We start from the raw sequence: 24,929 nt of genomic DNA on the forward strand, positions 1-24,929 counted from the left end.
CTAACATTGCTCTCTCTTTAAAAGATGGCTCAACCCAGTTCCTGTGGTGATTTCACTGGCAGGGTGGGGACAAATAATTCTTCAGTATTATAATGCCTCATGATCTTTCTTGGTCTGTTCTCATGGAAATCTAAAGATTTAACACAGGAGGATGAAAACTCTTCCAATTGACAATAAAACTTGATTGAAGATGCTTAATAGGTTTATATCCAGTGACCCAGAATACAAACTAACCTTTTGGTGTTTTAGAAGGGCCTCCACTTTAGAGTATATGTTAGTTTCCAATGGGTTTGCTCCTCACTGAAAGCATTTCTGTGTTTATCTAGCAAGTGACCAGCTACCCTGGTAGTCCTTCAATATTAATTAATTGAGCAGAACCAATTTTTACAAGCCTCTGATTCTCTTGCCACTGAAAGTTATTTTTACCCAGTACAGTCTAATGAACTGTTTGTGGCTATGGTTCAATTCTTCATAGCCCCAGCAGTCAACCATTTGAAATAGTCTATAAGTGTGACTAGTGATACCTGTGAAATAATCACTATATTCCAATGAACTGTTAGTTTAGCTCAAGAACATATAAACAGGCTCAACTCCCCTCTCCACCAAATTCAATAAGAAGAGTTACAAGAAGTTTCTAAAGGAGGAGAAAGAAAAAAATTGGGCTGAAGAACTGGACTAAAATCCAATAAGTTGCAACAAATATGACTTCCTGTTCTGTCACCTCAGTTTTCTGATCCTCAGCAAAATCTAATCTAGCTAACCACATAGTTTCATCTCCCCTGAGTCTTGGAATGAATATTATTTAGTACATCTTCAAGTGGTGATGCTTATGCTTTGCCACCAGATGACTCTCTTCCAGAATGGCCTCCAGTCTCACACTCAGAAGTTCAAAAATTAACTTCAAAACTGAAAATTAGAAAAAAAATAGAAAAGCCTCTGGCAAAGACATAAGTTTGCCTCTGGCAAAGACAACCTGGTGGGTATCTGTACTACTTCCCTTTTTAATGCCAAAAATAATTCCTTACAGATTCCCAAACAGTGACTTAACTCTTTCGTTGTTCCTAAATACCAAAAAAAAAAAAAAAGCATAACACCAATCCTGCAAATTAGTGCCCTATCAACTGATCTGTAATTGGGAAATTATATAAACAGGGTCAACTCCTCTCTCCACCAAATTCAATACGAAGAGTTACAAGAAGTTTCTAAAGGAGGAGAAACAAAAAAATTGGGCTGAAGAACTGGACTAAAATCCAGTAAGTTGCAACAAATATGACTTCCTGTTCTGGCACCTCAGTTTTCTGATCCTCAGAAAAATCAGATTTTTATACTATAAACTTTCTTGGATCCAGGACAGGTGGACCTGGGAATTCATCTATGGGCTAATGTACAATATTACACCACCTAGTGTTACAGACGCTGCTCCCAGGTTCGGCTTATGGTCACTCACTCACACACTCACAGCCTGTTGAGGCACGGGGATCTTGTCAGCCCCCCTTGCTTTCTACCTGGGTTTTCCAGATAGGTGCGGCTGGAGCAGACAGACACACAGCCCTGGTCAACAGCAGGGAAATAATTGGGGATATACACAAACCACTTCCAACCGAACACTGGGGCACGAGAGGTTCTTTGTAATACACAGAGACCCAGTGAATTTAAAGTAACAGCAAAACTTTAGTGGTTGCAAGGTATATTTGCTCTTCCACATACACACACACACACTTACCCACGTCCTTCCCAACTAGGCTGCCAGGCACTAGCTAGAGGGACGGAAGCCGCCAAGTCTGGATGACTCAGATGACCAAGAAGACTCAGATGACTCAGACGACTCAGAGTGGGCGGGCTTTGGGACCCCTTTTATCCCCAAAAGTACAAGTTGATGGGATTGGGGTGAGGGCCTCCATGTGCTCAGGCCCAACTTCCTCTTTCTGGTTCAGGTCCTTTGTGTTTCCTTAATGACTTGCTTCCTTCTTATCTACCTCCCCGAGGGATCCCATAGATAAGTTTCCTGGCTTTTGTCCTCCCTGCTTACGTGCCTGCTTCATCTTTAGGTTATGGCAGCTTCAGCCTAGTCTCACACTAGCTGAAAAATATTATAGTCTTTCCAAAGATGCTCTTTATATTGTTTTTATAGATCTAAAGGTGGCCTTTGACTCTACCACATGACAGACTCTACAGAAAACTAGCTGCAACATCAGTTAATCATCACCTTCTTAAATTGATAGTGCTATTGCATCTTGACTTGCATTTTACCATGCAAGTCATGGTAAACTGTAAAGGAGATTTAACTGAACCTATCTGCACCTAAAAAGTGTAAAGCAAGGCTGTATTCTTGCCCCATTATTATGTAATCTATACATTAATGGCATTGCTGAATCTTTTGATAAACCAGAGTTCCATTCTTCATTTTTTTGCCCATTTCTATTCTGCTGATGATGCACTTTCATAACACAGATGGGCCTGTGTAGATGCCTTGAAGCATAATCTTTCTTTGCCTTAGGGAACATATCACAATTAATTATTCTAAAGCAAAGGTTATTAAAATCTTCCAGAAAGTACCTCAAGTCCCTGATTGGCTGAAAGGTCACTGGAAGATCTATCAAACAGGTAACAACTTTTAAATAGTTAGGTATTCACTTTCAGTCCTCTACTCATTGGACTAATCCAGCCAGAGAGCTCCTTAGAGAAGCCCCACAAGCATTCTTTGCAATTACCAAAACGCAAGTCAACAGGCAATAATTATATACCAGCAGCTATTCAACTACTTAAGGTTAAAGTTTTGGGTTCAGTGCTGTATGGTGTGCAGATGTATATCTAGAAGGATACTTTCAGTTTAAAAATTATCCAATCTAAATTCTTACAGGCCATTATCTGAGTTCCTTATTCCACCCTTAACTCTCTTATTTGTTTGGAATTAGGCTGCCTCTCCTTTGGAGAATGTCTGAAGTTATGTTGCCTCAGATACTGGGTTGAAGCAAATTCTTTGGTCTACCTTATCTTATTAGATAGGTTTGAGTCTTCCTTAAGAAGATAAATCAATCTTATTGTGGCTCCCAGTATTAGCTACTTTCAGCCCTGACAAAACAATAGCTAATCTCTAGTGGAGGATTTGGGACACAGATCTTCCCAACAGTCTCCCACTTAGATTATAGCTTAGTAATCACTTCTCCTTGGTCAATTCCCAGATGCATTTTTTTAGCATTTTTAAACCTTTCACATAGAAGATTTTCATTTTGGCCTGAGTTGGTAAGTTACCTATTAGGGCAAAAACTAGTAGAAACATCAGTATTCCCCATGAAAAGCATACCTACTATGTTCTAATACAGCAGTTGACTTTGTATCACATGTGCTGTTAGAGTACCTGCTATGTACTAAATGTTAGAAATCTTAATTGTTCTTCTGAGCAGGAAGTTACTTTTCTCCTGGGAGACCAAACTTCAGCCATTACCTAAAAAGATTGCCACATTTCAGGCTTTCCAGTGCAAGTCCCCCCCCCCCCATTTTATATTTGATGTACTGTTGCATTATGTTTTTAATAATTGGTCCAGATTGTAAAAGAATGAATGAATGAAACAGGACCCAGAGTAAAGATGCCAAGACCTCTTCACTGGGACCCAGTACTGTAAAGAAAATCTTGAAGAAAACTTAATAGTTGGGGGCAATGTATATGATAAGAAGCATCCCCTACATTTTTGGGCTACAACTAACCTAGATATGTGTGGAGTTCTCAGTGCTCTCTGAGCTTGGTTGTTTGAGTGCAGTTGTTTCATTACCTGACTAGGTAATATCATCAGTACTCTGTGCATCAGTGCATAGTGCACTGATGTTACCTAGTTGGGTAATGAAACATCTGCAACCAAACAACCAAGCTCAGAGAGCATCGAGGACTCTACAATTCAATCCTGAGCTACATACATTCTCTTCTACATATATTCTCTTCTATTGGAACTAAATGTGTGTGTTGGAGATGAAGCTCAACAAAATCTGGAGAGCCATGTAATACCTATCTGTATTGTAATATAATCAGCTTCTAAACAATTTTTGAGTTTAAGATTTAAAATAAGCACCTTAAATTTATTTAAATATTTATAGCCTTTCATTATCCTAAGGTCTTAGACTGGATGTGAATGCTTAAAACAGCAATAAGCAAAATACAGCAGAGATGCACAGATTTTTCTAAAGAACATTGGAGTACCCAAGCTGTGATTATCAAGTGCTGAATCTCAGTGAAAAAATCTACAGCACTTTTCCTGGTTGGGGGATGCTGAAGTAGTCCTGTCTTGCAGTTCTAGTGTTTAAGCAGATCTTCAAGAACAGACCCATGTAGTGCATATTGCTATGTTCTAAGCCTGGAAATGTACTCAGAGGTAGTTAGTTGAAATGCTAGCTATTAAAGGCTCTTAATGGTTATATGGTTAAGAAACTTTTGCTGAACAAGGATTTCATGTTCCATATCAATCCTCATATTGTTCAGCCAATATTAATTGATGTATGATCTTTATTTCAAAGGGTATCAAACAAATGGACTATTTAAGAATTCGTTCAAATAATTAGTATGTTGTTTTAGAGCATTGCATCTAGGATGACAAGGATATTATTTGCTGAAATATAAAAGCATGTGGGAAACTTCTTAATAAACTGTGTATATGTGGGCTTTGTCATTTATGTCATAAGTCTCTACAGCACAACTTGCATTGCCAATGGTGAATACCAGGTTATCTTTTCCTTTTTCTCCTATTATCCTACAATTGTGAAAACACTAGCTCAAAAAATGTTGCTGCTTGAGGTAGTCCTTATTGTTAACATATTGTGTAAACTTGCAGAGCATATGAGAGGAGTTGAAACTAAGGCATTACTGCAATTTGTGGAATAGGTAAGATGTATGTGTGTATATGTCTGTTTGGTATAAGCTCCTTCCATGTGACTCCTCATACATTGGCAGTATCTGTGATTCAGTGATTGGGTTCAATTATACCACTAAATCATAGTTTCTTTTAATTATGCTTTGTTGAATAGGCCATAGTGACTGGATTCACATGTAACAGTAAATCGTAAACTATGGCTCAGAAATCACAATGGCTAGATTTACATAACATGGTTAGCCCCCCCCCCCCTCCAAAGCACACAATATGCCAGAATATGTTTTCTACCAACCATTACCTCTTTAGTAATCATCACATAGGACAAGGACTATAAAAACTACTGGTTGGGCTGTTCGTGACTGCCACCTTTTATCCCTACATCTGATGTAATTCTATTTAACCATTATTGCTGGATCTTACTGCTTAAACTTCCTGGTTTCCCCCCAGCAATTCTACTGTATCTGCAATCAATATAGTTAATATTGTTCTTTCTAGAAGTACATTAACCTTAGCTATCTTTCTCAGGCTATCAGAGTGATAAATCAGAGATGAAGGGAGTAGGGATAGAAACAGGAAGACAGTAGTAGAAAACTCAGTGTATTTGCTCATAGGGAGACCCAAAGTGCTGTATTTAATAGCACTATTTGAAATGGTGGAAGTAGAGTAGGACAGTGTTTTGAATGAGATCTAAATAAGTTTAGAAGTGAATGGTGTGCAGCCTAGTGAGAAATGTAAAGAAGAATCTAATTAGCAAATAATAAGAATATCAAACATTGTTACACAAGCTGAGAAGTATTTAAACCTTCTGCTTCAGGGCATAAGCCAACATCTATCTTAGAATAGTCAAAAAGCTCTACTACACATGTTGCAAAATCTGTTTTATACCAAAATAGAGTAGGAAATGATCCGAACCTCTACAGCACAATTCCCACACATTCTGTTCATTTCCATTGACGTTCTACTAACGGAAGGAATTAACATCAGTAGTTACCTGCTGAGTCCATCTCTACCCAACTGGAGATCTATCAGCTTTCCTAAAACATGGGTAGGCAGCCTTAACCTATGTCAGTTCAAATGTTGCTGAATTCCCAGTGTCTGTAGAAAGCAAACATATGATGAGGAAAGCTTAGAGCTAAAGTTTACAAATTGTGGTGCAACACACTTTGCACATGTCATCTTTCTATAGCCTTCTTCTCATTCTTGCTGCTGCTACTACTGTCTATTCACCTGCCTTTTCTAAGCATGCAAGAAGGAGATAGCTCCCTTGATAGTGGAGTGGATAAAGTTGAGAAGGAAAGTGAACCAGCAGCAAAAACAGTGGGGAAGCGAAGGACTCTGTGAGACATGGGATTGTAAAACCATCTTGATCAGTCTGTTCCCTGGAGCCTGGAACTGGGGAAGTTGAAAGTGCACCTGACAAAGTAGAACTAGCACTTGAAGCCACTGCTCTTGAAATCTGCCTTGTGGTTCCTTGCTTCCAGCTTACCTTGTCCTCACCTATGTCTGTTTCCACATTAATCCACATTAAAAAAAAGAAAGAACTCTTCAAAAAGAAACACATTTAAATAATATTGTAAAAAGTATTTGCTGTTAAAATGCACTTGGCAACAAAAAAGATATCCAGAGAGATAGCTATATTAATTCATTGCAACAAAAAACATAAAGAGCCTTGTGGCACCTTTAAAATTAACACATTCTTTATAGTGTAAGCTTTCATAGATTTTAGTCCCTATCATTAGAAGGATAAAGTGTGTGCCTGAGTTACAAGAATAGATTAACCAATTGTTAGAAATTGGGGCGGGTCAGAATTATAAACTGTGAGACAGTTATGCTAACTACTTTTCATATGCCATCTTTATTATCTATGTAAGGAAGAATGCTAGCATATTTTCATAGGCTCACTGAAACAGATAAGGCTACTGTGTTCTTGTTTTTTTTAAAAAAAGATTTAATTTTTTTAAAAAAAATATCAAAATTAGAATGAGCAATATTTGTAAGAATGCACAACCATAAACTGGAAAAGGAAGGATTGTAAAATTAAATAACTGGATTGGGGACCCTGAAGGCCCAGGATTAGAGGTATTTGGGCCTGGAAGCCCCGGGGACTATGCAGTGGGCTACACTATCAAGGTGCTGACGGGTAGGGGATGATATAGCAGGAGCTGGAGGGCGGGCAATCTTCGGGGAAGATGTCCCCGGTGTGTGTTACCAGTGGCGTGTTCCGGCCCTTGTTGCTTGCTCCGAGGCCCTGGTCAGCAGGTTCACGGGACCCTGGCTGCCAGCTGCTGCTGCTGCTTAATGCCAGGTTGGTTAAAAACAAGGCCCCCCTCATATGTGACTTGATCACCAAGGAGGGGGTGGACCTGGCATGTATTACCAAAACCAGTCTGGGGCCCAAAGGGGGGTGCCCCTCTCAGAAATGTGCCCAGCTGGGTTCATGATGTGGCATCAGCTGAGATGCCAGGGCAGGGGAGAAGGGACGGCTGTTGTCATCTGAGAGTCTCTGGTGGCCTTAAGGGGCATTGTTCTACAGATCTCCGGCTGTGAGACACTGTTCCTTAGGTTGGGCTCCTGTGAACAGTTGGGAGTGCTGCTACTATACCAGCCTCCCTGCTGTGTGGCAACCTACCTGCCTGAGCTTCTGGAGGCCATCTCGTGGCTGCTGGTGGAGTTCCACAGGTTTATGGTTCTGGGGGACTTCAACTTGCTGTCCTGGGACGGACCTAAGAGGCAGCTCAGAAGTTCATGACTACCATGGTAGCCATGGGCCTGTCTCAAATTGTGTGGGACCCAACCTGAGACACTGGCCACATGCCGGATTTGGTTTTCTTGTCAGAGCAATGGCAAAGTGATCTGAGGGGAGATTTACAGCTCTCCCCGTTGTCATGGCCAGATCACATCCTGCTGACCCTGAGTTTCTCCTATGCCACCCCCCTCCGCAGGGAGGCAGGGCCCATGCGATTGATCCACCCCCAGCACCTAATGGACTTGTCAGGGTTTCAGGGGGAGCTGGGGGTGGTATTCTCATGGATCTGCTGCACAGTCCAGCAGACGCCTTGGCTGCTGCTTGGAATAGGGAGGCAGCTGGGGCTTTGGACAGGATTGTGTCTATGCGAACTCTCTTGCCACATCAGCCCCGACACTCCCCGTGGTTTACAGAGGAGTTGAGGGTGCTGAAGAGGGTCAAGAGATGTCTAGAGCACCACTGGAGGAAGATAAAGACCGAATCCAACCAAACACAAGTTAGAGGCACTATCAAGGCCTACACTGTGGCGATAAGAGTGGCAAAGTGCCAATACTTCTCCGCCCTTATCGCATCCGCAGAGTGCTGCCTGTTTGGGATCACTAGATCCCTCCTTGGTAGGGGGGATCTGGGAATTCATTTGCAGGGCCACATGGAGGAATTTTCAGAGCATCTGCAGGATAAAATTGCTCAGATTCATTCCAAGTTAGACTCTGAGCATGGCACAGGGTCTGGGGAGATACCAGGGGATCATTCTTACCCAGTTATTTGGGAACAGTTTGATCCTGTTGATCCTGAGGAAGTGGACAGGGTCCTCTGGACTGTGAAGGCCACCACTTGTCATCTGGATCCGTGCCCCTCCTGGCTGGTGAAAGCAGCTCAGGAGATGACATGCGGTTGGATCCAGGCAATAGTTAATACATCCTTGCGGGAGGGAATGTTTCTAGATGCCTTTAACGAGGTATTGGTGCACCCCCTCCTCAATAAACCCTCCCTGGATCCTACCATCCTGGACAATTTCCGTCCAGTCTTCCACCTCCCCTTTTTGGGGAAGGTGGTTGAGAAAGTGGTGGCATAACAGCTCCAAAGGGTTCTGGAGGAAACGGATTATCTGGACCCTTTTCAGTCAGGTTTTGGGCCTGGTCATGGAATGAAAACGGCATTGGTCACACTTATGGATGATCTCTGGTGGGAGTGGGATGGTGGAAGTGTGACCATCCTTGCTTTCCTTGATCTCTCAGCAGCTTTTGATACTGTTAACCATGGTATCCTGTTGGGACGACTCAGGGAATTGGGGCACAGTCTTGTGCTGGTTCACCTCCTTTCTTCAGGGCTGATCAGACCGATTGGGATAGTGATAGGGAGCAAGAGGTCCCATCCTTGGCCCCTCCTTTGTGAGGTTCTACAGGCTTCAGTTCTCTCTCCACTTCTTTTCAGCATCTACATGAAACCACTGGTGAGATCATCTGCCATCATGGGATGAGGTATCATCAGTATGCTGATGATACTCAATTATACATCTCCATCCCAGGTGAGGTAAGTGATGCCGTGACCACCCTCTCACATTGCCTGGAGGCTGTAAAGGTCTGGATGGGGAACAACAAGCTTCAGCTGAACGTAAGACGGAGTGGCTGTGGGTTAATGGCTCCTCCGTATCCGGGACTTTGTCATCTTTGGTGCTGGATGGGGTAGCACTGCCCCAGACAGACCCAGTGCGTAATCTGGGGGTCCTCCTGGACTCACGGCTCCTGCTTGAAGAGCAGGTGGCAGCCATGGCCAGGAGGGCCTTTACACAACTTCAGGTTGTGCGTCAGTTACACCCTTTCCTGGATTGGGATGCCCTTCGAGTGGTCACTTGTGCCCTCGTTATCTCGCAGATAGACTATTGGTAATTTTTAAGCTCTTGGTATACTATTTATTTCTATTCATTCACATTCTTTACAATAAGAAATCCACTGTCATTGCTTCATTTTCATCAATTAAATACAGGTAGTCTAGTAATGGTTGCCACATTTCTTTAAATTTCAGAATACTATTATCATTCAATAGGCATGTCAGTTTTGCTATTTGTGCTAGTTCAATAAATTTGATCATCCATTCCTCCTTTGTTGATCATCCATTCCTCCTTTGTTGATCATCCATTCCTCATTAGTTATATAAGACTCTCCAAGATGGTCTAATAAGACTCTCCAAGATGGCAGCAGGGGCGGATGCCTAGTGCGGAGCTCCCAAGCCATAACCTCCTTTGGCCTTTACCAGAACCAATATGGGGTTGAGGAGAGTTGGAGGTGTGGGATATTCACATGAATGGAGGGTGAATGAGGAGAACCCCCAGTGTTACCTCCATCCGAGGTGGTCTGTGGCCATGGGGAGAGGAGTTGTGGCAGCGGTGGTGGCTGAAGTAAGGATGGAGAAGAGAGGCCAGGGGCAGGCACAGCAGTGGGCGGCGCTCGGACCCAGAGGGCCGGCGGAGGCGGCAGCGGGAGAGCGTTGGTGGCTGCCGTGGAAGCTGGCTGAGTCAAGAACATTACCCGGGCTCGAGGGGAGCGGTGCCGGAGCCAAGAGCGGGCCTTGTGGGTCTGGGAGTGCCAGCAGGGTGGCGGCTCAGGCCTGGCGTGGCTGACCTTGGCGGTGGGAGTGCCAGCGGTGAGAGCGCCGGCGCTGACGGCGGGACGGCGGCTGTGAGGATGAAGTGGAGCGGAGACCAGAGCCTGACAGCCCACAGTGGCCCACAGTGGCATTGAGATCTTGGGGGTTGGGGGATGAACCCCTAAGTGTCAAGGGGTACCCCCTCCCCTTAGAGAAGATGCTGGGGGACTCGAGTGAGTGGGTGTGTGACAGTGTATGCTGTGGTTGGGAGAGGTGAATGTGCTGCTCTCTGCCTGGGTGGGAGATGGGCAGAGGGTAGGAGTGAGTAGGGCCCTTCTCTCCCTGGCCAGTGGGAGAAGTTGGTGGAGGGAGGGTGACTGCTTGGTTGGGAATTGGGGGTGTTGAGCCCCTGTTGGCGCTGAGAGCAGCCGGCTGAAGTGCCACAGGGGCGTGCTCCTCCACTCCTTTTTTGTCTCCTCTCCCCTGGGTGGTGACTGGTATGGCGGGCCCCTTAAGTGAGAGGCCTGGAGGGGGGGAGGAGGGCCTTGGGTGGTTAGGGTGGGCATTCAAGTGGTGACGGGCATGGGGCGGTATGGCAGGAGCCAGAGGGCAGGCCGTTTCAGGGGAAGATGCGTTATACCGGTGGCGTGTTCCGGCCCTCAGAGCTCAAGCCCAGACCCTGGTCAGCAGGCCTACAGAGGCCCGGGCTTTCGACTGCTGCTACTGAATGCCAGGTCAGTCAATAATAAGGCCCCCCGTATTCACGATCTTACTGGGGAGGAGCAGGCTGACCTGGCATGCATCACCGAGACCTGGCTGGCACCAGAGGCGGGAGTAGCCCTCTCGGATGTCCAGCCAGGTTTAGGGTATGGCACCAGCCGAGACCCCAGGGCAGGGGAGAGGGAGTGGCAGTAGTCATCAGGGAATCCCTATTGGCCTTCAGGGGCCCTGCTCCACAAGTTGCTGGATGTGAGACCCTGTTCCTGAGGTTGGGCACATGGGATCAGTTGGGAGTGCTGCCACTGTACCAGCCTCCCTGCTGCATAGCATCCTCCCTGCCTGAGCTGCTGGAGGCCATCTATGGGTTGGCAGTGGAGTTCCCCAGACTTATGGTCTTGGGGGACTTTAATCTGCCGTCCCTGGGGTTGGCCTCGGAGGCAGCTCGGGAGTTCATGGCGACCATGGCAGCCATGGGCCTATCCCAGGTCATCGATGGCACGACCTGGGACAGTGGTCACACCCCAGATATGGTTTTTTTGTCGGAGCAGTGGCAGCGTGATCTGGTGGGGGATTTTATATTATCTCCCCTGTCCTGGTCAGATCACTCCCTGGTGGCAGTGGGATTCTCCTATGCTGTCCCCCTCCACAGGGAGGTGGGACCTATTCGAACGGTCCACCCCCGGCGACTGATGGACCCATATGGGTTCCAAAGGGAGCTGGGGATTGTTCCTGAGGCCTTGCTGCACGGTCCAGTGGAGGCTCTGGCCGCAGCCTGGAACAAGGAGGCAGCTGGGGCCTTGGACAGGATCGCGCCTATGTGTCCTCACTTGGCCCATCACCCTTGGCACTCCCCGTGGTTCACGGAGGAGCTGAGGGAGTTGAAAAGGGCTAAGAGATGTCTAGAGTGCTGCTGGCGGAAAACTGGCGACGAATCAGACCGAACACGGGTTAGAGCTGCTACTAAGGCCTACCTAGTGGTGGTAAGGGCGGCGAAACGTCAGCATTTCTCCGCTCTTATTGCATCCTCAGAGTGTCGCCCTGCAGCCCTGTTTAGGGTCACTCAGTCCCTCCTGGGAAAAGGGGGGCAGAGGACTATTTGCAGGGTTGTGCAGAGGAATTTGCTGAACACCTGATGGATAAAATCGCTCAGATCCATTCTCAGTTGGAAGCCAAGCGTGGAGTAGGTCCAGTGGAGTTGCCCGGGGAGCATTCTTGCCCAGTTATCTGGGAACGGTTTGATCCTGTTGCCCCTGAGGAAGTGGACAGTGTCCTTGGGGCTGTCAGTGCGACCACCTGTGGTTCAGATCCTTGTCCCTCCTGGTTAATTAAAGCTACCAAGGACACCTCCCACTTTAGGGTGGGTTCTGGCGGTGGTTAATTCATCCTTGCAGGAGGGGGTATTTCCAAAGCCTTTTAAAGAGGCTTTGGTCCGCCCACTCCTCAAGAAACCATTGCTAGACTCCACCCTCCTGGACAATTTTCGTCCAGTCTCCCACCTTCCCTTTTTAGGAAAGGTGGTAGAAAAGGTGGTCGCGCGGCAGCTTCTGAGGATACTGGAGGAAACAGATTAACTGGACCCCTATCAGTCAGGATTCAGGCCCGGTTATGGGACAGAAACAGCATTGATCACACTTTTAGATGATCTCTGGCGAGAGCGGGATGGGGGGAGTGCATCCATCCTTGCTCTTCTTGACCTCTCGGTGGCTTTTGATACCATCGACCATGGTATCCTTTTGGGTTGGCTGCAGGAGTTGGGGTTGGGTGGCACAATGTTGTGCTGGTTCAGCTCCTTTCTCCAAGGCTGAACCCAATTGGTGTTGATAGGGAGTGAGAGGTCTAGCCCCCGGCCCCTACTTTGTGGGGTGCCACAGGGGTCAGTACTTTCACCGCTCCTATTTAATATCTACATGAAACCGCTGGGTGAGTTCATCCAGCACCATGGGGTGAGGTATCATCAGTATGCGGATGATACCCAAATATACATCTCCATCCCAGGTGCCTTAAGTGACGCTGTGACTGCCCTCTCGCGGTGCCTGGAGGCTGTGGGGGCCTGGATGGGGGACAACAGGCTTCGACTGAACCCTGGTAAGACGGAGTGGCTGTGGGTATGGGGAGCCTCAAGATCTAGGAGTTTTTCATCTTTGGTTCTTGACAGGGTCGCACTACCCCAGACAGACCCAGTGCATAATCTGGGGGTTCTCCTGGACTCCCGACTCCTGCTCGAAGAGCAGGTGGCAGTCGTGGCTAGGAGGGCCTTTGCATGACTTCGTGTTGTGCGGCAGTTATGCCCCTTCCTGGATCAGGAGGGCCTCCGCACGGTCACACATGCCCTGGTCACCTCCGGGTTGGACTACTGTAATGCGCTCTACATGGGGCTACCCTTGAAGAGTATCTGGAAGCTACAGCTGGTACAGAATGCAGCGGCGTCGACAGTTCTTAATGCCCCTAGGAGGGCACGTATAACACCCCTGTTGTGTGAGCTGCATTGGTTGCCAGTTTGTTTCCGGGTCCTATTCAAGGTGTTGGTCATCACCTTGAAAGCCCTTCATGGCATGGGACCAGGTTATCTGAGGAACCACCTCGCCCTGGTCATCTCAGCCTGCCCCACTCAGTCCAGCAGAAGGGGCAGGTTACAGACCCCACCTGTCAAGGAATTTTGATTGGTGGGGTCTAGGCAGAGAGCCTTTTCTGCTCTAGCGCCCGTCCTATGGAACATCTTGCCGCCTGAGGTGCAGTGTGCCCCCTCCCTCATGGCCTTCAGGAAAGAGATCAAATCCTGGCTCTGCCAGAAGGTCTGGGGGCCAGAGGGGGGCCCGCACCTGTGGAGTTGGCTGGTGGGATGATGGGTTGTCCCCCCCCAGCATCTTACAGGTTTTTTAGGGCCAAATTATAGGAGGTTTTTAGGCCATTTTTATATATGTTTTTAAACTATTTATAGATTATGTTCATGTCTGGAGAGTCCTGTGTTTTTTCTTTTTTATTATTGTGAGCCGCCCAGAGTCACCCATTGGGGGAGATGGGCGGCATACAAATTTGAAAACAAAAAAAATAAAAAAAAATTTATAAGGAAGTTAAAGTTATATCGACAGCTAATTTAGTCGGAAATGTTTAGCTTAGAGAACTTTGTTTATAAGGTTATAATTTTTCTCTACTTTTTTGGAAAAAATGTCAAAAATGGATAATGACAAGAAGTACTATCAACATAATGTATTACAACAAGATGTCTGGAAAGAGCTGTTGATCTTTATTGTACGTTATTCTAAATGTTGAAAAAACTTTTTTGTACAAATATTTGTTTAAAGAATAAAATAAACCTTTTTAAAGGGGAAAAAAAAAACCAAAAACCCAGATAGACTATTGCAATGTGCTCTACATGGGGCTACCCTTGAAAAGTATCCGGAAGCTTCAGCTGGTCCAGAATGCAGCCGCGGGAGCTATTTTTGGGATCTGAAGAAGGACCCATATAACACCATTGCTCCACGAGCTGCATTGGGTACCGGTTTGCTTCCGGGTCCAGTTCAAGGTATTGGTTATCACCTTTAAAGCCCTACATGGCATGGGACCAGGTTACCTGAGGGACTGCCTCTTCCCAATGACTTCAACCTGTCCCACCCAAACACACAGAGAGGGCATGCTCCGGACCCCCTCAGCAAAAGAGCTCCAACTAGCAGGGTCCAGAAGGCAGGCCTTCTCTGCTGTAGCCCCCACCCTTTGGAATAGCTTGCCCCCAGAGGTGAGATTCGCCACCTCACTCCTGGCCTTTTGTAGGGATCTGAAGACCTGGCTCTACCATCTGGCCTGAGGTGGGGAGGGAAGTCATCAAGTGTGGGGTTGGCTAGCCCCTTAGAGGCCTGGTGTTGCTGCCCTGAACCATCAGCCTCCTGGACTTTTTCCTTCATCTTTTTTAACTGTGTATATAGGCTTTTAATTGTATATTCATTTATTGTTTTAATAAGTTATGACCCACCCAGAGTCACAACCTATTAAAACAATAAATAAAATAATAAAATAACTAGTCAATAGATACAGGTGATTTGCTGTAGTTGTTATGCCAGGATTTAAAGCTGAGTAATAACTTACTCAGGAAGTAACTTACTCCTTCATACTGGAATAACTTACTAAGTAATAACTTACTAAGTAATAACTTACTACTTACATACTGAGTAATAACTTACTAAGGAATAACTTACCCCTTCATACTGGAATAACTTATTTTCTTGGATTTTGTAAAATGCTGCAGATTAGCCTGAAACCTGGAAGGTATATTGTATATTAACAAAAGTGAGCATTCACACAAATAGAAGTCACTTCATATGATAACAACAGCAGTGTATTGCATTTAAAGGCAAATGTAAAGACTTTTTTTCAGGTTGAGCTCAACTCCTGTTGACAGCCTCGCCATATCTAGCATGCCTTTTTTTTTTTCAATCTTCCAGTTTGTCTTACAGCTTTGAAATTTCCTGATGCTTTCCCCTCCAAATATTAACCAGCCCTGGTCATTTTAGCTTTTTTGAGATCAGCCAAGCTCCCTAGATGCTGACTCCTGTTATACAATATGGACCATCTCCTTAAAACCAATATAGCTTCCAGATTTCCCCTTTTTTCTCTTTCCTTAGATTAGGAGGAACCATGGAAGTCTACTATTCTAATTACCACAGCACATAGCTCTGTTCGGATATTAGAGAGCCTGAAAAGGTCTAAAATGTGACTTCAGGAAACAGCCTTATTGCTGCACGCATGTAGGCTAAACAAGCAATGCCTATAGGAAGTCTAAAGTGATGTTTGCCATGGTGGAGTAATCTGGAGACCTTATATGTTGACTAATGTCTGAACAGGGCTAATTTATCACTACAGTGGGTTACAGGAACACTGAGCACATATCTTAGGCATCTTGATATCCTGACAAAATGGGTGTCATGATGGATATGGCCAATGAGAAAATAGTCTTTTACCTGAAAGCAAACTTTTGTCTTTTTGCTGGGGGAGCAAGGGGGACTTTAGAAATAAAACAAAACTCTCAGTTTTTAAATTGTAATAATATCTATCGGTTTCAGAACCTTTCTTGTAAATAAAGATGTTATGGATTGATATTTTGCTGACTTGGTTTCAAACCTCTCAGCTTTCTGCCATCTAGCCATACATTCATTTATCATGAAAATCTATAGATAGATAGATAGATAGATAGATAGATAGATAGATAGATAGATAGATAGATAGATAGATAGATCACATCACATAGGAGGAAAATATAGTAGCTGACTGCAGTGCAGCGGTTGTCAGTCCCTGCAATTAAATTTGGTTTTGTCTAATTTGAACCAACAATACTGATTGTGATCCTTTCTTCCTTCACTTTTCTGAATCAGTTTTGTTTCTCCCAGTTCATTACATTGTTATCTGTGCACTTCTAGTAAATATAAAAGAAGAATGGAATCTCTCGTTATATTTACAGTAATAGCGATCTGTAATTTTTGACCCAGCAAAGTTTTCATCCTACTGTCTAGCAGGCTGTGGAAGGTAATCAGACTTCTCTATTGTAAATATCTGGAGTGTGAAATGGAATTGTTACAGGGGAAAGATACTTATCCATTTATTTCACTTGCTATTTTGGTTTTAATCATATCCAAATGTTCCCTGATGTTTGAAATTTCTTTTATACAGCATTTGATTTTCAGTACTTTGATTTTTGTTGCCCTCTTTGGCTGAATGAGAACACTCATTTCTGCAGTATAGAAACATTGTTTTCTGTTTTGTGTTTTTTTTAGAAAACAAGTATTAATATGTAGGAGGAAGATAGGCTCTTTGTGGAACTTTGACTGTGCTTTATTAATTTTTTTGAGCTCCCAAACAAGCCATATATACAGAAATATGGATATAGCACTTATTAGCAGTTTCTCACAGAAATTTGTATGATTTAGCAATTACATTTCCAGTTTTAGTGCTCCAGCTTACAATAATATTTGAATAGAGAACATTTTAGACAATAGTGAATTATCCCAACAATGGCCCTGTCAATGTCATTCCAAGACTGCAACCAAAAAACAAGCAAAGAAACAAATAAACTAGGAAGTCACAAAGAACATAAGCACAGTACCCAGAGATCTACAAGTTTCTCTTGCTTTGCTAAAGTCACTGATCATGACAGACCATCAGAAAAAGGACTGCATAAGAATGAGATTCATGGAAGGATAACAAGGCAGAAGCTTGATGCTTTGGGGAAGTGGCAACTTGTGATTCCCACTGTCCCTTTTCGGTCCTTAGGGTACCTAATATTTTTCCAACTTGATCAACTGAATAAGAGTAATCAACTAAGCAATAGGCTGCTCTGATTTTCTTCAAAGTGTTCTGACGTCTTCTATATGGGATTACAATTTCCATCTCAGTGGCTTTAGGAGGGCTACTTGTGTTCTTGCTTATAGATTATAAGTATCCATTTGGGCAATAATTAATGGGGACACCTTCTTGGATGGATAGTCTTTGGGATATTCTCATGGGAAGAAAAGCAAATTGCTTATCTCCAAACAAGTGTTTTGACTGCAAAAGTCAGACCATCTGCATTTGTTTTTCTAGTTTGCACGTATACTGCTATTTACCGCCACCTATTGGCATCTGTATGCTAGTTAACTAAGGGGAGGTGCATAGTGTCAATGAATTGTGGGTGATTATATGCCTCACTGCTTAGTAGGATTTTAGTCATCATGTAATCAGTTTTATAGGTTATGTAGTAGTAATTAATAAATAAGTAGTGTACCTCTTCTCTGAGAGTTTTTTTTGGCTAGACACTTTGTTAAACCTGTGTATTGGATAAGTCTTGGATGCCACATATATGAGAAGAAGTGATTTTTATATGTTTTGCATGAAACTTGTATTTTATGTAGTTTTTATTTTTCTCAATAAACAACCAGTTATGTTTTCTAACTTCTGGCTGGATTTCTTTGGAGAACAAGATAAGGACATTGCATTCTTTAAATCTCTCTAACGCTGGTGGTTATATCTGCACTCTGCCTAACATAGTCACCTTTGGAATTAGAATTTGGAATCTGAGAACACGTGAGATACTGTTACAAGACAGTTATAAGGAAAAGGCTTGTCCATTTTCAAAATAGATGCCAAACACAAAACATCCATTTGCCAAAATATAATCCTTGCCCCAGGACACTGATCATGAACCACCAATTTACTTTCTCTTCCCCCAGGCTGCAGCTACCCACACACTTACCACTGTATTCTTATGGACCTCAATCTTTCCCAAAGGAAGATTATGATTTTATTTTATTTTTTTGGGGTGGGAAAAGCAACAAACTCTTGTAGCGCTTTGTGGTATAAAATTTAGAACACAATTTGTTGCTGGTGCTGTGCAGAAAGGAGAAAGGGGGGACAGATCTGGTGAAGTATGTAGAAGGTTGTAGGAACAGTAGGGCTACCATTCTGGACTGCAGAAATCCAAGTAAACATTAGATGACAGCAAAGATGTACCTTCTAGTGATACTTCGGAATTTTTCAGTTCAGATATAGTAGCTCTAACCTAAACATTAAAAAGACTTCTACACAGAATGCCTCACAAACAAATGTAGACCCCGATGCATATTTGGAAATAATAACTATATTAGAAATCAGTACTTTGCTTTGCAGTAGGCCATTTTAAAATTTTTAATTAAAAGATTCTAAATTTAAACTCATTTGGTATAGGAAACTGGCAGCCATTATCAGAATAATTTATGGGTGTTTTGGTGCCCATGGGTACTGCATTTAGGACCACACATATACAGTAATATCTTGCCAAAATCGTATTTCTCCAATTTTTCTCATCTGTGAAAATATGTTTCTATTTCAGTACCTCAGTACTTTGGATTTTTACATTTTCCTTTGGTGATATTTTCAAATCTTTATTATTGAAAGGGGACAAAACATTCTGTTGTTGTAGGGTTTTGCATTATATTACTTTCCACCATGCTTCAGCTTTCCTGTCTGGCCACACATCCTATTGGAAAACACAAACATGGGAGAAGTTCCCCCATGGATTTCCCATGGATTTAGCAGCAGCCTGGGAGGCTAGGAAGGCTGCAGAACACTTGAAAAATTATGATGCTGGGCAGAAAGGATTCCCCCTCCATCTTTCATACACGCATTTAACTATGTTGTAGCTAACATAAGTTCAATAGCTCCACACTCATAGAAATCAATCTATCATCAATCTATCAACCTTCATCTCTCAGAACTGAATAAGAATGTTTAAAGAGAATTTCTCAGCACAACAGAAGAGTATACTATAATTTAAAACTGGGTGTCTAGTGATAAGGTGAATATACACTATTGAGGAGAGATAAGTGCACAATGAGGTTTCTGTTTCCCTTTCTATCAGTAAGATGAGATCACACCTATAATTCTATATATTTCAGTTATTAATTCTGATATGGAGTGAGATTGTATAAAAAAGGATTCCAGTGAAACACTTGTAGTGTTATATTACTGTTTTTAAAAATAAAAGAAGAAAATAAAAGTGAGGTTGCAAAGATAGGTCTCAGTTAGTCTCAGCATGGAAGCTCATGCAAGTCCACTTTTGTTTGACTTTGGCACAATATTGCCTTCAGGGCAGGATTGAACATCTGCATTAGCTCATACAAGTTAGATTTACAGCTGGCTGCATAATAACTCTTAGTCTCTTAGCAGCTATTGTAGCAAATTGATGGACTGTAGGAAAAGTTACTTTAAATGAGTTGGCAATGCAACAGAACATGGTCTTGATGCCAACATACATGCGGACTCCAGCTGCTCTAGTGGCAGCAGCAACAGAGTGATATATTCTTCTATCTCTATAAAAGTCCATTTCTTCATCACACTGACCTTATCTATTTACAAAACAATCATGAATGATTCAATGAAAAATCAATCCTGAATGATTTGGTAGAGGCTGTTTGGAGCTATTACAAATTTGACTCTCATTTTTCCATCTCTGCAAGGACATAGTTCAAGATTAGTTGTGATATCATGGATGCCACCAATTTGGGAATCATGCTAATTGTAATCATGTATTGAATACAACAGCATCCTGAATATATTTCAATACACTGTATGTACTTCCAAGTTGGTGAGATGTGAGCAACAATATATTGGCTTACAAAGTAGTTTCTAGATTAGGGATCCCAGTTTGCATAGGAAAGCATGAGCTGGGCTTTAGTTCTACTTGAGCCATACTGGCCCAAAATATGCCAAAATACTCTGGTAATATTTTTATCATTAGTAAGGAATGGTGCATGTAGCACTTAGGCTGGTAACCTTCTCTCAACAAAAAGCAACATGTCAAAGCTTTGATTAACCAAAACCATGATGGGCAAAAAGTCTGCCATCAGGTGGTAGACTGTCCTTCTCTGGAATTGTCTAAATAAGGATTGCGTGACCATCTGGTAGGGATGCTGTCTTGATGCATCCTTGTACTTGGCAGAGTGGTGGACTAGATGTTCTCCAAGGTCTATTTCAACTCATACATCCTATGATATGGAAGATTGCAACTCAGGATGTAAGATAAAAGAAATTAAAGGAATAAGTCAACAAGTGAAATGAATGAATGTGTCTCAGAAAGTAAGAGGAAAGTGTAACAGATTTGAATGACTATGGCCTAATCTTATGGAACAGAGTAGAACATTTAGAGGAGTGAAGATATAGGTGTACATATGAATGAAAGGGTTAAAGGTATGTCAGCAAGTCAGGAATTATGAACTGATGTCATCTAAGTTGTTATAAATAAATATGAAAGTAATAATCCATACTTTGGTGACAGATTTGTGGTATGTTTCAGGAAATGGTGATAATGGAAAAACTAGAACAGAGATATCCACATGATCTTATGCTTTCATCAAAATGACAAAATGAGCATTACACCATCACAACACAAATTCTACTCCTCTCATGAGGACAGTGTCACAAAGCACACAGAAAAGAGATGAAGCTTTCCATTATTTGCCTGTCATGGCCATTCTTTCAGACACATCTGAAGTAGAAATGAGTTTTCAGAAAAAATATAATATTTTCAGAAAAAATATAAATTCTGCTATGTGACATGAATGGATGAGTGAGAATGAAACAAGACAATACTGTACATGTGACTGGGTCATTTGGAAATCCAAGAATGAATGAGAATGGTGACTGTTTTGTGAGCATCTGTTTAGAATAATGTACTTTTAGCACATGGTTTAAACATAAATCTCTTGAGGTATATTTATGGCAAAGCAATGAATGGAAATTGATGCATGATTGGTTTTACTGGTTAAGATGAAAGTTTCAGAATACTGGTGAAGGATAGAAGGTTGATGTGACAATTGGGATACTTTTTTTGGGGGTGTAGTATCAAAAGTGGAACTTTTGTGAAAAAGTGAATATGCAAGAAAAGAAGAGAAGAAAGGAGGAGTGAAAATTGAATGACAAGAAGAAAGAGTATTAAAAAATTATAACAGATTAATTTCCAAATAAAACATGGCTCTAGTGAAAACATGGAGGCTGCTTGAAAAAGATTAAAAGACTTGTGCTACAAACTGTCATGGAAGTATATGGAGTTATTCTAATGGGAAACAGGAAAACGAATGCTTGGTAAAACGATGAAGTGAAAATGAATGGGGATGAGGAAACATACATATATGAGAAGGATTGCTACAAAAACAAACAATAAAAGTATTGTACAATGTGAATATAGAAAAAACATGGTTGCAAAAAATGTAGTTGATGAAATCCAGAGCAACTGTTGCATAGAATATGGATTTTGGTGGAAATAAAAGTAAGTTTTGGAAGTGGGTGAAGAGGGCTAAAAAGGAATCACCCAGTAAAGTAAATGGAATTAAATGAAATGAATTGAGATTAAGCTAAATTCTATATGGGAATGATTGATTATGTGCCATTGAATCAGTGTTAATTCTTAGCAGCCACATAGGTTTTCTTCAGAATGATCTTTCCTCAAGTTGGTCTTTCAGATTTTCAACAGCGTCCCATTACTGCTGTAATTGAATACATCCATCTTGCTGCTGATTGTCCTCTTCTTTTTCCTTCCACCTTTTCCAGCATTATAGACTTTTCCAGAGAGCTAGGTCTTCACATAATATGTTCAAAATACGATCACTTGAGCTTGGCAATTTGTGCCTTGAGTGAGAACTCTGAATTGATTTGTTCGATGATCCTTTTTTTTTTTCTTTTGAATAGCCATGATATCTCAGGAGTCTTCTCTAACACCAAAGTTCAAAAGTCTCAATACTCTTTCTATCTGGCTTCTTCAAAATCTAATCTTCCCTTCCATAAAGTGTCACAGGGAAAGTCACTGTTTGCATTATTCTGATCTTCATAGTTCTGGAATAATTTTTTTCCAAAGCTTTCATTGCTACTTTATCAGTACTAGTTTGTGGCATATTTATTGATTGCTGGTTACTTATTGTTGATAGCTGATCCTGAAAGGCAGAAACTGTCCACTACATCAATACATTCATTGCCAGTTCTAAAGCTGGTTATTGTATATATTGTCATTAATTTGGTCTTCTTCATATGTAATCTTAGTCTCATTTTTTCACTATGCTCCTTGAACACCATTACTAGAAAATGCAGATCATTTACATTTTCAGCTATTAGAAAATTGCTAGGAAGTGAGAGATAATAGTGTCATCAGCATAGCAGGGGGGTTTGATACATCTTTTCCCAATTTTAAAACTGCTTACCTTCTTCCAATTCAGTTTCCATCAATGTATATTCAGCACATACATTGAATAAATAAGGAGAGATTATACAGTCTTGTCTTACTTTTGGCTGTCCAGGAGTCAGTCTGTTTCATTATGTTCTGCCTGGATTTTGGCTTCCTGACCTCTGTATATAGTATATGCTTCACATAAGGACAATGAGATAATCCCGTCATACCACATGGGGCGGTATGACAGGAGCCAGAGGGCAGGCCGTTTTAGGGGAAGATGCCCCTGATGCATTATACTGGTGGTGTGTTCCAGCCCTCAGAGCTCAAGCCCAGACCCTGGTCAGCAGGCCTACAGAGGCCCGGGCTTTTGGCTGTTGCTGCTGAACTCCAGGTCAGTCAATAATAAGGGCCCCCTTATAAACAACTTTATTGGGGAGGAGCAGGCTGACCTGGTGTGCATTACTGAGACCTGGCTGGCACCAGAGGGGGGAGTAGCCCTTTTGGAATTGTGTCCACCCGGGTTTAGGGTTTGGAACCAGCCGAGACCCCAGGGCAGGGGAGGGGGAGTGGCAGTGGTCATCAGGGAATCCCTGGTGGCCTTCAAGGGTCCTGTTCCACAAGTTGCTGGTTGTAAGACCCTGTTTCTGAGGTTGGGCACACAGGATCAGTTGGGAGTGCTGCTAGTGTACCAGCCTCCCTGCTGCATAGCATCTTCCCTGCCTGAGCTGCTGGACGCCATCTCAGGGTTGGCAGTGGAGTTCCCCAGACTTGTGGTCTTGGGGGACTTTAATCTGCCATCCCTGGGGTTGGCCTCAGAGGCGGCTCAGGTGTTCATGGCTACCATGGCAGCCATGGGCCTATCCCAGGTCATCTGTGGCCTGACCTGGGACAGCGTTCACACTCCAGACATGGTTTTCTTATCGGAGCAGTGGCAGCGTGTTCTGGTGGGGGATCTTATATTATCCCCCCTGTCCTGGTCAGATCACTCCCTGGTGGTGGTGGGATTCTCCTATGCTGCCCCCCTCCGCAGGAAGGTGGGACCTATTCGAACGGTCTGCCCCTGGCGACTGATGGACCCACACAGGTTCCAAAGGTAGCTGGAGGTTGTTCCTGAGGCCTTGCTGCATGGCCCAGTGGAGGCTCTGGCCGCAGCCTGGTATAAGGAGGTGCCTGGGGCCTTGGACAGGATCGCGGCTGTGCGTCCTGTCTTGGCCCATCACCCCCGGCACTCCCCACGGTTCAGGGAGGAGTTGAAGGAGGTGAAAAGGGCTAAGAGACGTCTAGAGTGCCACTGGTGGAAAACTAAAGACGAATCTGACCGACCATGGGTTAGAGCTGCTATTAAGGCCTACCTAGTGGCGGTAAGGGTGGCGAAACGTCAACATTTCTCCACTCTTATTGCATCCTCAGAGTGTCACCCTACAGCCCTGTTTAGGGTCACTCAGTCCCTCCTGGGAAAAGGGGGGCAGAGGACTATTTGCAGGGTTGTGCAGAGGAATTTGCTGAATACCTAATGGACAAAATCGCTCAGATCCATTCTCAATTGGAAGCCAAGCGTGGAGCAGGTCCAGGGGAGTTGCCCAGGGAGCATTTTTACCCAGTTATCTGGGAACGGTTTGATCCTGGTGCCCCTGAGGAAGTGGACAGGGTCCTCAGGACTGTCAGTGAGACTACCTGTGGTTTAGATCCTTGTCCCTCCTGGCTAGTTAAAGGTACCAAGGAGGTGACCTTAGGGTGGGTTCTGGCAGTGGTCAATTCATCCTTGCAGGAGGGGGTGTTTCCAAAGCCTTTTAAAGAGGCTTTGGTCCGCCTACTCCTCAAGAAACTGTCGCTAGACCCCACCCTTCCGGACAATTTTCGTCCAGTCTCCCACCTTCCCTTTTTAGGGAAGGTGGTGGAAAAGGTGGTTGTATGGCAGCTTCAGAGGATCCTGGAAGAAACAGATTAACTGGACCCCTATCAGTCAGGATTTAGGCCCGGTTATGGGACAGAAACAGCATTGGTCGCACTTTTGGATGATCTCTGGCGAGAGCAGGATGGGGGGAGTGCATTCATCCTTGCTCTTCTTGACCTCTCAGTGGCTTTCAATACCATTGGCCATAGTATCCTTTTGGGTCAGCTGCACGAGTTGGGGCTGGGTGGCACAGTGTTGTGCTGGTTCAGCTCCTTTCTCCAAGGCCGAACCCAATCGGTGTTGATAGGGAGCAAGACGTCCAGCCCCCGGTCCCTACTTTGTGGAGTGCCTCAGGGTTTGGTGCTTTCACTGCTCCTATTTAACATCTACATGAAACCATTGGGTGAGATCATCCGGCACCATGGGATGAGTTATCATCAGTATGCTGATGATACCCAAATATAC

At 43.6% G+C, this 24,929-nt stretch overlaps 1 pseudogene; it reads left to right on the forward strand.

Moving 5' to 3' along the window:
* The first annotated feature begins 10,773 nt into the window (after positions 1–10,773).
* Positions 10,774–16,694, forward strand: LOC148216072 (uncharacterized; annotated as a pseudogene).
* Positions 16,695–24,929: the final 8,235 nt, after the last annotated feature.

Source organism: Python bivittatus, unplaced genomic scaffold, assembly GCF_059951505.1.
Source record: "Python bivittatus isolate LINGU-HERP-01145 unplaced genomic scaffold, Pbiv_v1 ctg000340_np1212, whole genome shotgun sequence".
Classification (NCBI taxonomy): domain Eukaryota; kingdom Metazoa; phylum Chordata; class Lepidosauria; order Squamata; family Pythonidae; genus Python; species Python bivittatus.